General features: G+C 35.3%; 1 long non-coding RNA gene across 1 annotated transcript in view; it reads left to right on the top strand.

The window, feature by feature from the left end:
* LOC309625361 overlaps positions 1-15,118 on the top strand; it is a 60,147-nt gene that overhangs the window by 24,628 nt on the left and 20,401 nt on the right. The window contains exon 1 of the long non-coding RNA XR_014242481.1: positions 1-15,118. This exon is cut by the window's left edge and continues 24,628 nt beyond it. This is a non-coding gene — a long non-coding RNA (uncharacterized lncRNA).

Below are 15,118 nucleotides of genomic sequence, written 5' to 3'. Positions count from 1 at the left end.
CCTTGTATTTTTACATGAATATTTTCCTTGGGCATAAACTTAGACATAGAATGGGATGTATGAAACACCCATTTTCAAATCAAATAGATATTGATAAATTGCTACTCAAAGTGGCCAGACCTATTTACACAGCCACCACAGTATTAAGGTTTAAATTTCTCCACATTCTGGCCACAACTAGTCACAAAGTTTTGTTTTGTTTTTTGTATTTAAAAAATTTTTTATTGGAGTGTAGTTGATTTACAATGTTGTGTTAGTTTCTACTGTACAACAAAGTGAATCAGTTATACATGTACATATATCCATTATTTTTTAGACTCTTTTCCCATATAGGTCATTACAGAGTATTGAGTAGAGTTCCCTGTGCTATACAGTAGGTTCTTACTAGTTATCTATTTTATATATAGTAGTGTGTATAAGTCAATTCCAGTTTCCCAGTTTATCCCTCCCTCCCCTTTTCCCCCAAACCATGTTTGTTTTTTACATCTGTGACTACTTCTGTTTTGTAAATAAGTTCATTTGTACCATTTTTTAAAATTCTGCATATAAGCAATATCATATGATATTTGTCTTTCTCTGTCTGACTTACTTCACTCAATGTGACAATCTCTAGGTCCATCCATGTTGCTGCAAATGGCATTATTTCATTCTCTTCTATAGCTGAGTAATATTACATTGTATATATGTACCACATCTTTATCCATTTGTCTGTCGATGGGCATTTAGGTTGCTTCCATGACCTGACTATTGTAAATAGTGCTGCAATGAACATTGGGGTACATGTGTCTTTTTGAATTATGGTTTTCTCTGGGTATATGCCCAGTAGTGGGATTGCTGGGTCATATGGTAATTCTATTTTTAGTTTTTTAAGGAACCTTCATATTGTTCTCCATAGTGGCTGTATCAATTTACATTCCCCCCAACAGTGCAAGAGGGTTCCCTTTTCTCCACACCCTCTCCAGCATTTGTTGTTTGTAGATTTTCTGATGATGCCTATTCTAACTGGTGTGAGGTGATACCTCATTGTAGTTTTGATTTGCATTTCTCTAATAATTAGTGATGTTGAGCATCTTTTCATATGCCTCTTGGCCATCTGTATGTCTTCTTTGGAGAAAGTCCAGAGACAAACCCACACACGTATAGTCACCTAATCTATGACAAAGGAGGCAAGAATTTACAACAGAGAAAAGACAGTCTTTTCAATAAGTGGTGGTGGGGAAACTGGAGAGCTACATGTAAAAGAATGAAATTAGAACACTCCCTAACACCAGACACAAAAATAAACTCAAAATGGATTAAAGATCTAAATACAAGGCCAGATACTATAAAACTCTTAGAGGAAAACATAGGCAGAACACTCTCTGACATAAATCACAGCAAGATCCATCTCCTAGAGAAATGGAGATAAAAACAAAAATAAACAAATGGACTAATTAAACTTAAAGGAAAGGAAAGGAAGCAAAGGAAACCATAAACAAAATGAAAAGACAACCCACAGAATGGGAGAAAATATTTGCAAACAAATAGACTGACAAGTGATTAATCTACAAAATATACAAACAGCTCATGCAGCTCAATATCAAAAAAAACCCCAAACAACCAAATCACAAAATGGGCAGAAGATCTAAATTGACATTTCTCCAAAGTAGTCACAGAGTTTTAATTGAATCTGTCGTATGGGTATTATAACAGTTGGGTACAAATGAACTTATTTAGAAAAGAGAAATAGAGTCACCTATGTAGAAAACAAACTTATGGTTACCAAGACGGAAAGTGGGGGAGGGATAAATTGGGAGATTGGGATTGACATATACACAGTACTGTATATAAGATAGCTAATAAGATCCTACAGAGGGAACTCTACTCAGTACTCTATAATGACCTATATGGGAAAAGAATCTAAAAAAGAGTGGATATATGTATATGTAAACTGATTCACTTTGCTGTACAGTGGAAACTAACACAACATTGTAAGTCAACTATTCTCCAATAAAAATTAATTAGAATTCAAAAAAAGTTATAACAGTTGGTATTAATTATATAAGAATTCAGCTAACTTTTGATAGATGGTGATATTTTTAAAGGCTTCACTTAGAGGTCTACGGTGGCTTCTTATTGCTTCCAGAATGAGATACGAGGTTGCTAACATGATGTGAGTACTTGGCCTGACCTGTTTCTCCAGGCTCACTTCTCCCCACACTCTGTTTTGCTCTTTATAGTTCAGTTATGCTAAGTGTCTTGTACCTTTGAACATACAATGCTGATTTCTGACTTTAAAATTGTCTTCAGTTCTATCTTCCACCTGGAGATCCATCACTTCCATCTCTCCTGGCTAATTCCTTTTTCTAGTCTAAAACTCATATGAGGATACATATTCACCAAGAAAACCTTAACAACTTTTCTTTGGGTTCTGTGCCTTTCTCTTAGTTATCACCATAATACATCATTATGTTAAATTTTTAAAAAATAGATAATATAGACACATGGGTCAAATCTCCAAAGTATGAAAAGATATAAAAGCAAGAAATTCCACCCCCCAACGATAAATTCCTCTCAGATGCTCAGTTTCCTTTCCCCTTGAAGATCACTATTACTAAGTTCTTATTTAACTTTCTAGAAAAATTTTATATATATATACAAGCCAATACAACACACATACACACACACACACACACGAATAAATATGCTTTCTTCTCCCTTATTCATTTCTTTCTAAACATTGGCTGAGAAATTCTTTCTCTGGAAAGGGAACATAAAGACCTAGAGATTATGAATAAGAAGTAGCTGATTATGGGAAGATTTCAGAGAAAGCAACTCAGACAGCAATTACAGAGGCCTTGGGGCAGTAGCTGGAGGTCTGGCCTATTCCACAATAGCAGGGAGGCTAGCAGTAGAGTCAGTGAAAGGAGGGTAATAAAAGATAAGATCAGATTATGAATAGATTTCTATGTCCATAAATAGAAATATTAATGTGTGTTGCAAAGCATTGGACTTTGTTCTATAATCTACTCTTAAATTTTAATAAAATAATGATATATATACTTTTCATTAGTTCTATGAAGATTGTTCATGGTTTTTCATTGTATTCATAACTTTGTGTGTATGTTTTACTATGTGTTCCATTTTCTTCATTTCCATGTGTGTTTATGCGTGTAGCTCTGATATTTAGGAAGCATTGCATTCCTTTAAAATAACAAAGTTTTATAACAAACTTAGTCCTTTTTAAAAAAATGAATCTCTTGTTCAATAAGAGATGATGTAATTAGTGTATTTCTACTTCCTTTCCCCTCTTCTCTCTCACTTCTACCCTTCAATTTTAGTCAATTTAAAAGTCTTGTTTGATTATTATCATTGTAGAGTTAAATGCTCTTATACTTCTATTATTCGATCTGTCAGCTTTAAATGATATCCTTTGACTCCCAGCTATTAACCATTCAATGCTCCCTCCTATCCAGTTGCTCTGGTTTTCCCCCAGTCATTTTTGGAGGCTGAACTTTGCCCTCTAATAATTTCCCCCAGAAAGACGCATGGGAACAACTTTTTCTCAGTTCTCATTTATATAATGCTATTTGCCTGTAGCTTTTATACCTAAAGAATAATTTGACTTAATATAATTTCCTTGGCTTATATTTCCTTTAAGTTAATTTTATATGTTGATCAACAATCTTCTTATAAGTTTGAATGATCCTGTAGATTTTCCTACCATTCATATTTTAATCTGTTTTTCTGGCTGCTAATGGGTTTCTGTACTCTGAATTCCATACATCTTGGTATCCACTATTCTGGGTCAATTAATCCAGCAAAGATGTACCTTTTCAGCATGGAGATTCAAGCCCACTTTTATTTCAGGAAAAATTTCTTGCATTATGACTCTATAGTTTTTCCCAGTAAGTTGTTTCCTTTTTTGGAGACCCTGCTTAGGTGGATTTTCCTTCCCTAATTCTCTATCATTTGCTCATTCGTCTTTATTTTTTCTTCCATTTCTTTTTATAAATATGCTTTATTTTTATCCTCTCTGCCAATATGTATTCTTCAGTGTTTTTTTTTTCGCCTTTGTGTGCATTCCATTTTCATCATTATGACTGCATTGATTTCACTTTTTGTCTACTCTTTTCTTGAGATCTGTCAGCTTTGATTCATCTCTTTCACTTTTTTCAACATTTATTTCCTGAGGATTTTGATTTCTACCTTGTGATATTATTCTAGAGAGGCAATAGTCATCCAGCTTTTCAAATTCATAAAATATTTACTCACAATTTTCAACTGATACATGGATTTGTTGTCAGTAAACTTACTGCTTTTTGGGTTTTGCATCATTTTAGGTTTAATGGCAGCTGAAACTGATAAATGTTTTTGACATGTGCTACTGCTAAAACTTCTCCTTTGTCTTTTGCTTGCACAGTTGCTTTTTTAAAATTGAAATATATCTATTCATTTTTTTCTCTCTAAACTTATCTTTTGGCTGTAGACTGCTAACACTTGACCTCATCAATTTAACTTCATCCTCCTGATTGAAAAGCATTGTCCTCTATATTGAGGGTATTTATGAATATGTTATCGAGAATAAAACTGAAGACAGAGTTCTGTGACAATTCACTAGATCTCTTTGTTAGGCTGACATCTGTCCAGAAATCCATGTCCATTCACTTTTAATTGTTCTACATGTTACTAAGTTCTTCAGTTGTATCCTCTGCAGTCTATTCAACTCTTCCAAAAGTACTTCAGTCTTTATCCTATCAGTAATGCACTTAGCTCTTTCAGTAGAAAAGCCTTTCATTAGCTTATAGCTGACTGCAGTTAAATTTGACTCTGAAATTTCTGGTGAGTTTTAGAGGGCACAAATGTAGATCTCTGAATTAATTCTTATCTTGTCATGTAACAAAAATGATGAAGTTATCATCGTCATCATGATACTATTATTACTATTATGAATAATTAGTGTTTATTGATTACCATCTGTCTTGCAACTGTACAGACCATTTTATACAAAATACCTTATTTAATTGTCATGGTAATCTCAGTATAGTAGAAACTATGATTCCCATTTATATATAGGATATCTGACATGCAGAAAATTTGAATAACGTGCTCAAAGTTACATAACCAGTAATTAGTGGAGCCACCATTTATACCAAGGCAGTGTGACACTAGAGCACACTTTTTAAACCACTGCTCTATACTACCTTTCTCTATTGGCTCTGTAATCTTGGTCTGTCCTCTAACTTCTCTAGAATTTTGCTCCTCATTTATTAAATAAGAAGATTAAAATAGATTATCTCGAGGATCCTTTCCACATCTAATATTTTCTGATTCTGGGAGAGATTTTCATTTTTTCTCTATTTTATATAAAACATATATTTTTTCATGTAGAGTAGTCAGAAATCCACTTCCAACATTACTTCTGGAATGATGCTGACTTTCCCATTTCTTGAGGGATTACACCTGAGTTGCTTTAGAGACAATGCCAAGTCAGTATTCAATCTGTGACAAATACATGAACCCTCAAAATGGAAACTTCCATCCTAAGTGAACTAATATTGTAAGCATATTCCTTGAAACACATGCCCTTGGGATCTCCTTATGTAAGAGGGGAATCTACCTCAGTGGAGAATCCACTTACCTTCTATTAGTTTTCCTTCAACTCTTCATCCTCCTATGTGCTAAATTTAGGGGGCGAGTTCATACAGCTGCTAGTTACAAGTAAAAACAAGTTCAAGGCCATTTCGCAATCTCAGCCAGTCCTCCTTGTACAACTGGCCCAAGAGTCACAAGTGACAGGCAGTCCTAAATTAATCCTATTTGGACTGATTCTGTGTCGTTATAGATTCTATGCCTCCAGCTTGCTGCACTCAGCATCACCAGCTCTGGCTACTAATACTGATGCCTCCTTGGTGTGTCATTGTCAGATCCACTTCAAATCAAACATGCAAAGCATTTGGGCTTATTTAACTGAGCTCTTTTCCCCAAAGAGTAACTCAGAAAGTGATTTCTGTGGAGGAAAAGGACTTTGACTCATCTTCCTGTGCCTTATGAGTTCTGTACTTCATGAAAACTTATCAGTGGGCAGGATGATGATTCAAACCAAATTCAGACTTGATGTTTAATATTTCAAATTTCTGGGTGGTCTTCTCTTTGCTATGATTTTCTGCCTCTTTTCTTTCTGTCTTTAGATGAGACGGTCTCCTTAGAAAAATGATACACGGTAGGCCCACTTTATCCACGAGGGATACACTCCAAGACCCCTAGTGGATACCTGAAACTATGGATAGTACTGAACCCTATGTATACTATGTTTTTTCCTGTACATTCATACCTGTGGTAAAGTTTAATTTATAAATCAGGCACAGTGAGAGAATATCTGGATGGCCAGCATCACTACTCTTGCACTTTGAGGCCATTGTTAAGTAAAATAAGGTTTATTTGAACACAAGCACTGCAATAGTGTGACAGTCAACCATGATGCTACTAAGTGGCGAACAAGCAACATATGCTGGACAAAGGGGTGATTCATGTCCCCAGCAGGACAGAGTGGGATGGCGGGAGATTTCATCACTGCTACTTAGAATGGCACACAATTTAAAACTTGTGAATTGTTTATTTCTGTGGAATTTTCCATTTAATATTTTTGGACCGTGGTTGACCCTGGGTAACTGAAACCAATGAAAGCAAAACTACAGATAAGTGGGGACTATGGTACTAATAGTTTCAGATTAGGCATTGGGGTCCAGAGGAGATGACAGCCTCCCTGTATGCCTGTGACCCAGGAGAGTCTCCTTTCTAGATACCCTGAGGCACACGGAGGTTCCTGTTCCTTTACTTTTTTCTTCTTTCATTAACACCGTTTCTTACCTTTATTTTAAATCTTCCAAGAAAATCTGGAAACACTTAGTACTCACAGTCCTATAGTCAGTACCTCATTACAGAGGAAAACTCAGTGTTATGAACATTTGTATCCTCCCCAAATTCACGTGTTGAAACCCTAATCCCTGATGTGATGGTATGAGGAGGTGGGGCCTTTGGGAGGTGATCGGTGGAGCCCTCATGAATGCGACTGATGCTCTTGTAGGAAGAAACATGAGACAGATGATCTCTCTCTCCCCCACCATGTGAAAATGTAGCAAGAAAGCAGCCACCTACAAAACAGGAAGGGGGATTTCACCAGCAAAGAATCTGCCAGAACCTTGATCTTGGACTTCCCAGCCTTCAGATCTGTGAGGAGTAAATGTTTGTTGTTTAAGCCACTCACTCCATGGTAATTTGCTATAGTAGCCAAAACTAAGACAACCACTTAACTAACAATGACATCTGGATCCCAGTCCAATCTCTACCCCTATGACCTTGAACAACTTACTAAACCACTTCAATTTTTAGTTTTTTTCACAGTGATTTTGATAATTTTTGAAGTCCCTATCAACTTTAAATTTCTGTGATTGTACTCATTATAAAGGACTATCATCTTAATATTACTGACATAATAATCTGAATAATGGAAACCTTAGTTTCTAAGTAACTGCCTATCATTCATAGTTCTTTCCCACACGTAGTAATTCTGGATAGCTAGCTAATTTTCCATCTTTGCTTTGAAGAGCTCCCCTGGGTGGAAAATAGGAAGAATAGAATATAGTTTTAGAAGTTTTAAATCTTTATTTTAAAGCTATATAATCTTTTATTGTCTTCTGTAGATGGAACTTTGATCAGAAGGTCTTAGGTGGGTTGTATCATTTGCAAGAATAATTCAAGGCTTTTTCACATAAAGATATTGATTGATTACCCAAATAAAAGTTGTGTATAAAGTTTTTTAAAGTTTTCTATTATAAAGACTCAAGGACGACACACCTATCCTGCTAACTGACCAAAAAACAACTATTTCCTTATAATAAAACAGCAGTGCACACACTTAGAAGCCAGAAAAAAAAAAAGAGACGAAAATGGGGAAAGTAAAAGAGAAAAAAAAGAGATTCAAAAAATCCCCGAATGCTAAATTCCCTTGAGTCACTGTCATAGCACATCAGCAAATGATGGTCAGATTTTATATCCTTGGGCATAACTCATGCTTTGTAACCAAGGGCTGCTACTCCTACATTCAGGGTGTGATCTTTTGTTACTAAACCCATCACTTAAGCATCTTGCCCTTAGACCTGGGCAAGATGGACTTCTTTCCCAGGCCCTGGGCTTTAGAGGGCCCTGTTCTAGCTCCCCTGTGGCTGAAACCAGAGGAGAATAAGACCAAGGGGATGTCCTCACTAGTGACAGTACCTCCCCCTTCTAGACCATACTGTGAGTACCCGGTATTTCGTCTACATCCACATGGTCCTGAGTCAGTTTCCAGAGCCTGTGCAAGCCTACTTTCTGAGTTCTTCACTTGAAAGTAGACCAAGCCACCAATTTACTTACCCCCAAACCCAAGGGATTTTTAAGGGGCTCCTTTTGAAGAAGGAAGTATGTAGCCAGACCCTCCCGATGAAGACCTAAGCTGGGACAGACAAGGGTCTGGAGACAGCTCCCCTGCACCACTACATTATAGCAGGAAACTCTAAAGTGTCCAAAAATTGTAAATTCAAACCTGAATTTCCTGGTTGTATGAAGGTATATTTGTAAGGTCAGAGGATCAAACATTTTATTTAATGGTTTGATAGCCTTATTTATAACTTTTAAATACTTAGATATAAGATGCATGGACCTCCATTTGTACCCTTGTCCTGAGTCCCACAAGTGTTAGGGCTGGGCCTGTCTTCAAGTGCTGTTGTCACCATGTGCCTAGTTTTTGCTTTGTAGCACCAGCATTGGCAAAAGACATAGGTCTAGGGTTATCACTAAAAGGCTCAAAGTGTGTCAGGGTTAAGCCCCCCTGGGAGGAGGGCCTACAGGTCTCCTTTCCCTCCATGACTTGAATCAGGGCCATTTAGGGTTGAATTAATTCAAGCCTTCTGGAAGCCTCCAAGGTCAGTGGTCACTTCCAGGGCTATGCCCACTTCTCCAACCTATTTTTGTTGAGTTAACTGCTGTTTGCTCTTCTTATATGAAAAGAAAAAAATTAAATGTAGTTAATATTTATTAAGCACTAACAAATCAGATACTGTACTAGGCACTTTATGTTCTTTCTCCCTGCACCACTTAAGCCTTATAACAAGCCAGCTTTATCTCTGTTGGACAGACGGGGACGCTGAAGCTTGGAGCAGTTAAGAAGAAACTGGCTCAGGAAGCCAAGGTTCTTTGACTCCCAACATTATTATTTGTGATTCCACTAACCTTGTAATTGCCACAAAAGGGCCTTTTCAACCTGAAACTCTGCATCTGCTCTTCTACCTTTCAGAGAAAGCTCCAGAAATCTTGCTCACACTTCTGTTGAAATCTCAAGCCAGCCATGCATTGGCTCTGATCCTGATACTTTGGTGGGAACTCCACCATGGTTGCTTTAGACTCAGGATAAATGGTGGAAAGAGTTTAAGTTTGGGTATGAAAATAAGAGCTGGTGTCGGCAACTGAAGTTTCCAGATGGTGAAATTATTCAAGTTCATGACTAGGCTTGGATTACAGCAGAGGGTGTTGGCAGGAAGTTAGGCCCCATAGCAATGCCCCCTCAAGTTTACCCAGCTAGGTTATGAGGCTCAGTCTAACACCCCACAGGGAGACTGAAGTACTCATAAGGGATCAGTGTGGCAGAAGACTCACCAATGTCCTGTAAAAAAGGACAGAGAGCAAGAGAGGGTACATCTGGGAAGACACCCTGTCGCTCACAGGTAATGCTAGACTCAACCCACTAATCAGAGTGTAGCCCTTTATGGGTATAGGTTCAGTCAGAGCCTGAGTGGGGTTGAGGTTTAAGGCAGTTTACCTATAGCTGAAAGGAGTTAGGGAGATCATGTATGGACAAACTAACCTTTTCCCCTGTGTAATCTATACATTTATTCAGTTAAATTCAATAAGATTTTATTGAGTACCTACTGCCTGTAAGGAAATATTTAAGCATTGTGAAGGACAGTGCTAAATAAGGTATGATGGCCACTGTTTTCCAGCCCACCACTACCTCTAATGAAGTAGAGAGCAATGCACATAGGTAGCTCTAATAAATTCTCATAGGGTGAAAATCTATGCTAATAATAAGCTGTGATAGAAGTACAAATTGCAATGAAATAAAAAGGGAAAGAGAGATTAACTTTAGTGCCAGTGGGAGGGGTTTCTATCAATTTGTTAAACCTCAATGGTCCATATATTATTTATTTTCTCCTTAGGGACTGTCTACTAAATTGTTTAGGAGGAAAATATTAATTATACAATACATGCTGGTTTTTTTTCAATTGCAGAAATGATCAATAAGCTCCTCCATTTTTCTTATATGAACCAATCTAGCATTTCCCTCAAAAGCAGAAGAGCCAATTTGTAGTTACGTGTCTTCCTCTTCATTTTTAGACAGGTAATTTTAACCATGAGTTGATGGTTTTAAAGCTTAAGGAAATTTCCTTAACATTTTAAACCCAATTATGAATCCTATTAACCTTTTAAATTATGTTTTCTAGTTGATAAGACAGACAGATTTCCCCACAGTGGAATTCCTGGATAACTGTTGTATTTACATAAGTATGACTTTTTGGTCAGAGAACAAACTTTAAGATAAATTAGTAGAAATGTAAAGTGATGCATGGAAAATCCTGTGCTTTTTTTCCCCCCTGGAACATCAACTACCTGAAGTTTCTACAGTAAGCTGGTTAAAAAGCAATTTATTGAGAAATGATATCGTGACTATCATTTGCAAGCTCCTAACATCTATCAGGTAAAGTGATTAAACCTGTATCCATCATTCAGCATAATTAATCAGTAAGACACAACAGCTCATGTTCATGTGCTGATTAATCTGTTGTTCAGGTACATACATCTCAGGCTTCAAGTTCATATGAGAAATACATCCGTCAGTGCTGCCACATGAACGGGTGTGCCCTATAGCAATTATAAGATGGGCAGATATTCTTTACAAAAGAAAGAGTTTTTTCCTACCTGGAGGAAAATACAGAGATCTTCAAGGACTGCTGAACAAGAAAACAAAAATTCAGAAAAACAGGTTTCTTTATTATTTATTTGTTTAGGTTTCTTTTTCTCCCCCCTAAACCATACCAAATAATTCTCCACTTCATGAAATAGATCTCTGAGTAAAAAAGACTTAAATTTAAGGGTTTATTTATTTAATCATGCAACAAATACTTATTGGGCACCTAACATGCCCAATAAACAATGGCCTGACAAGCTCCTTTGTCCCAAGAAGCAAACAGTGTGGGGTGCAAAGGCCAATAGTATTCAAAAGGAGATTGCTGTCACCTTGGACTTCATCAGTACCAACCTGAGGTTTACTGTTTTACAAAGATCTTTTTTTTTTTATAGTTAGTTAACATGGTGTCTTAAAAATGGTTTAGCTATCTGAAATAACTTTAAATGTTTCTGTAAGATGTTTAATCTTGCTTATGTAAAACCAAGATGTGTTTTGATAGCAGAAGAGAACATAGTGGTTACCTGGTTCAATTCAATCATTCACAAATGTGGAAAGTTCAGAGGAGAGTTACTCAAGTTCACCCAGCTTGTAATTACCAACATCCAAATGCAAATGGTCAGTCCACTTATACAATTTTCTACTTCCACTCTACCATGCTCACTTTAGAAAAAAAATTTTTTAAAGTAAATATTGAAATGATTTGATATAGCTTTTTTGATGTATATGATTTTTAGTACCCAATTGTTTTCTTCTATATGATGACTGGTTTAGCGATTCAAGTGATACAGAGGTGTTATCCTTCCATATTTTTCCACATGCATAGAAACATATACAAATACATAGACATACACAAGAGTATTGTTGACAAAAGAAGAGATGATGCTTTGTGTATTGTTTAGCTTGTAAGAGTTTCCTTAAAGATTTCATTTCTGATTCTTTTCCTTATGTCCCACTTTAATCAGATTTACCTACAAGTTGGGTCTTAGTTTCCCACTGTGGACGTTGGGATCCAACTACCCTGTCAGTTCTATGTTAAACAAAAAGAAGCTCCTTTCTCTTGGCTACTGTTACAACTGCTGTCTAATGATTTGGAGTGAGTTCTTCAGTCTCAACCTTAATATCCTTAGAAAATGGTCTGGTAGAGGAAGGAAGGGAGTGGTGGGAGAAAGAAGGTAGATGAGTGGGCAGATGTATTTCTGAAAAACTCACAATGGAGTTTTTCTGAGCAACCTGGTATATGTGCATATTCATAATCACCATTTTGAATACACTTTAGGCAATGAATATTGGTGGTGGAAAACCCTTAGAAAAGAGTCTTCCATTGGCCCACCCAGAAATGTGTCAGCATCTATGTCTGAGCTCAGAAATGAGAAAGGGCTTTGTTTGAAACTCAAAGTCAGGTGTTCCAAACATGTTCTCTCTCGCCAATTAACATTTTACAGTTCTACACTCCAGCTAGCAGCTAGGTAAGATTGAAAGGGGGTTGATATTCTGGATGAGTTGAAATGAATCATACTGTTTGAGATCCTCCCATTATGTAAAATAAATCAGTGATTTTAATTGCCTAAGTATTTTAGAAAGTCTGACTACTTTAAATAAGAGCTTTTGCTGACTGAAGGATATTTGTGACAAAATTAGTTTTCCTTTTAAATTTTGCCTTCCTAAGCCCGATAAAGTCACTTCCACAAAGTTGTCCACTTTTTGAATTAGTTTCTCTGGATAATCACATAAATTAAGCTGCAAAGTCTTAACTCTTGAAAAATTACAAAATCTATAAAATGGATTTTAAAATGGGCAGAATGGAAAGAACCCTATATTCAACAACAAGAACCCTTAATGTTTATTTTCTTCTTGAAATATTATTTGTGTTTTTACAAAACCTTAATCCAATGTATATGTATATTCCTCCATATGTTTTCTGCTAAGCATCTCAATCTAATAAACAAATATCTCATTTTAGCATAGTACCAACTCTCTAAACTTCTCATAAGCTAACACTGCACGGTCTGGGTTAATAAAATTATCTTCTCATTTACATATTTTTCAACAGCTAAGCATTTTAATAAATGTTCTTGAGGAAAAAATGGAGGTATCCAAAATTATTAGTAGCTCAATAACTTAACATCCAATGAAACCCACAGGAGGAAACCCATAACAATCTTTTATTTGAGTAGCATTTCACTGTTTACAAGCACTTTTTTTAAAAATAAATTTTACATCACTTGCATATATTACATCATTTATGTCAAGCATTAGAGAATAAAACAATGGGGTCCAACACCTACCTTGACAATTGACACATTGCTTTTTGCTATAAGATTGAAAAAATGGTATTGATAGTTCATATTTAAAAGATTGACAGTTACTTTACAAGAAAATTGGCAGCCTGTATTTTGTGGTAACATGATCTGGAGAAACCATCTGGTTATCCAAACTGAAGGAATAATGCATTATTAAAGTCCCTTTAAAATGGAGTAGAAGAGCTCATGAGATAGTCCACATCCTGGTTTCCCTTTCCTTTGGAGACTTAAATGTTTATGAAAGAGAAGAAAAAAAAAAAAGGAGTTGTTGCCATAAGGTGGCTTCTGTGAAGAAAGCAAAATGCCATGGTTCTGGGGGAGTGCCTGATATTATAAGGGCCAACTGCCAAAATGAGCCCTGGTGTAATAACCCATTCTGGAACTGGCAAACCTTGATTAGATTTTGAACAAATAGGATGAAATTTGTAGTTACTTGATTCTGAAAAATAATTCATGACTTTGTTGTGGTTCTAGTTTTATGGAGGCTAGGGTTCTAGGTGAATTTTAAATAGGTGAATGCCTTTTTTTACTGATGTGTTTAGCTGCAATTAGGCGTATATGATTGTAATAAAGGCAAAGAGTAAGGCATTAAATGTAACATCTGGGTTGAATCACAACTTGGTCACTTATTCTGTGCTCTGGTTTATAAATAGTTTTTTATAATAATTTATTACATGAAAATCCCATCCTTTCTTTTACTCTTTATTCTTCTCCTCACCTCTTCTCTCTTTTTTCTCTGCTTTTATTTATTGATATAGAAATTATATGTAATATATGTTTATATTATATAATTTATATAATATTATATAATGTTATATTAATATTTATATTCATCAGGGTGTGAAGTTTTATTTGTGGGGAAATTTTAGTTACAAATTTAATATCTTTAATTGACTTAAGGCTATGAAAGTTTTCTATTTCTTCTTGAATTCATTTTTGTAATGCTGTCTTTCAAACAATTTTTGAATCCAAATTTTCAAATTTATTGGCATAAAGTTGTTCATAATATTCCCTTATTCATTTAATGTCTGTGTATCTCTAGTTATATCCATTTTTTCATTCCTGATATTTATTGATAATAATTTCTGCTCTTATCTTTATCATTTCCTCCCTTCTATTTTAATTTGCTTTAGTTTTCCTAATTTCTTAAGATGGAAATTTCAGTTATTGACTTATATCATTTCTCTTTTCTACATGTAAATTGAAAGCCATAAATTTCCCTTGAAGCACTACTTTAGCTGCATTTAAAAATTTTGATGCATTGTATTTTTTAACAATTTTATTTAGATATAACTGACAAATTACGCACATTTAAAATATATCTTTACATATTTATATTTATTTATTTAACACTATATATGTTATATATATCATATATTTGTCATATTATATATATTTGTCATTATATAATGACATAAGCAAGGTACTGAACATATCCATCCACCTGACCATTTGCCAGTTTATAATCCCTCCATCCTGCTTCTCTTTCCCTATACCCATGCAACTTTCTTATACCCTAGATTACTTTGCATATTCTAGAGTTCTTCTATAAATAGAATCATAAAATATGTACTCTTTTTATTCTGGCTTTTTTCAGTCAGAATAATATTTTGAGATTCTTCCATGTTGTAGCCTATATGAGAGTTTATTCTATGTTTTATTTATTAGTATTATTCTATGATAGAGTATGATTATATTTATTCACGTACTCTTTCATGGAAAGTTTCCAGTTTTTGGTTATTACAAAGTAAGCAGCTGTGAACATTATGTATATGTCGTCTTCTGGACATATATTTTTCTTTTCTCTTGGGTAAATACTTCAATGGCTAAATTTTAG

This window comes from Balaenoptera borealis, assembly GCF_965194805.1.
Source record: "Balaenoptera borealis genome assembly, chromosome: 3".
Lineage (NCBI taxonomy): Eukaryota > Metazoa > Chordata > Mammalia > Artiodactyla > Balaenopteridae > Balaenoptera > Balaenoptera borealis.
The sequence above is the reverse complement of the archived record's forward strand: the minus strand, read 5'-3'. Positions and strand labels throughout refer to the sequence as shown.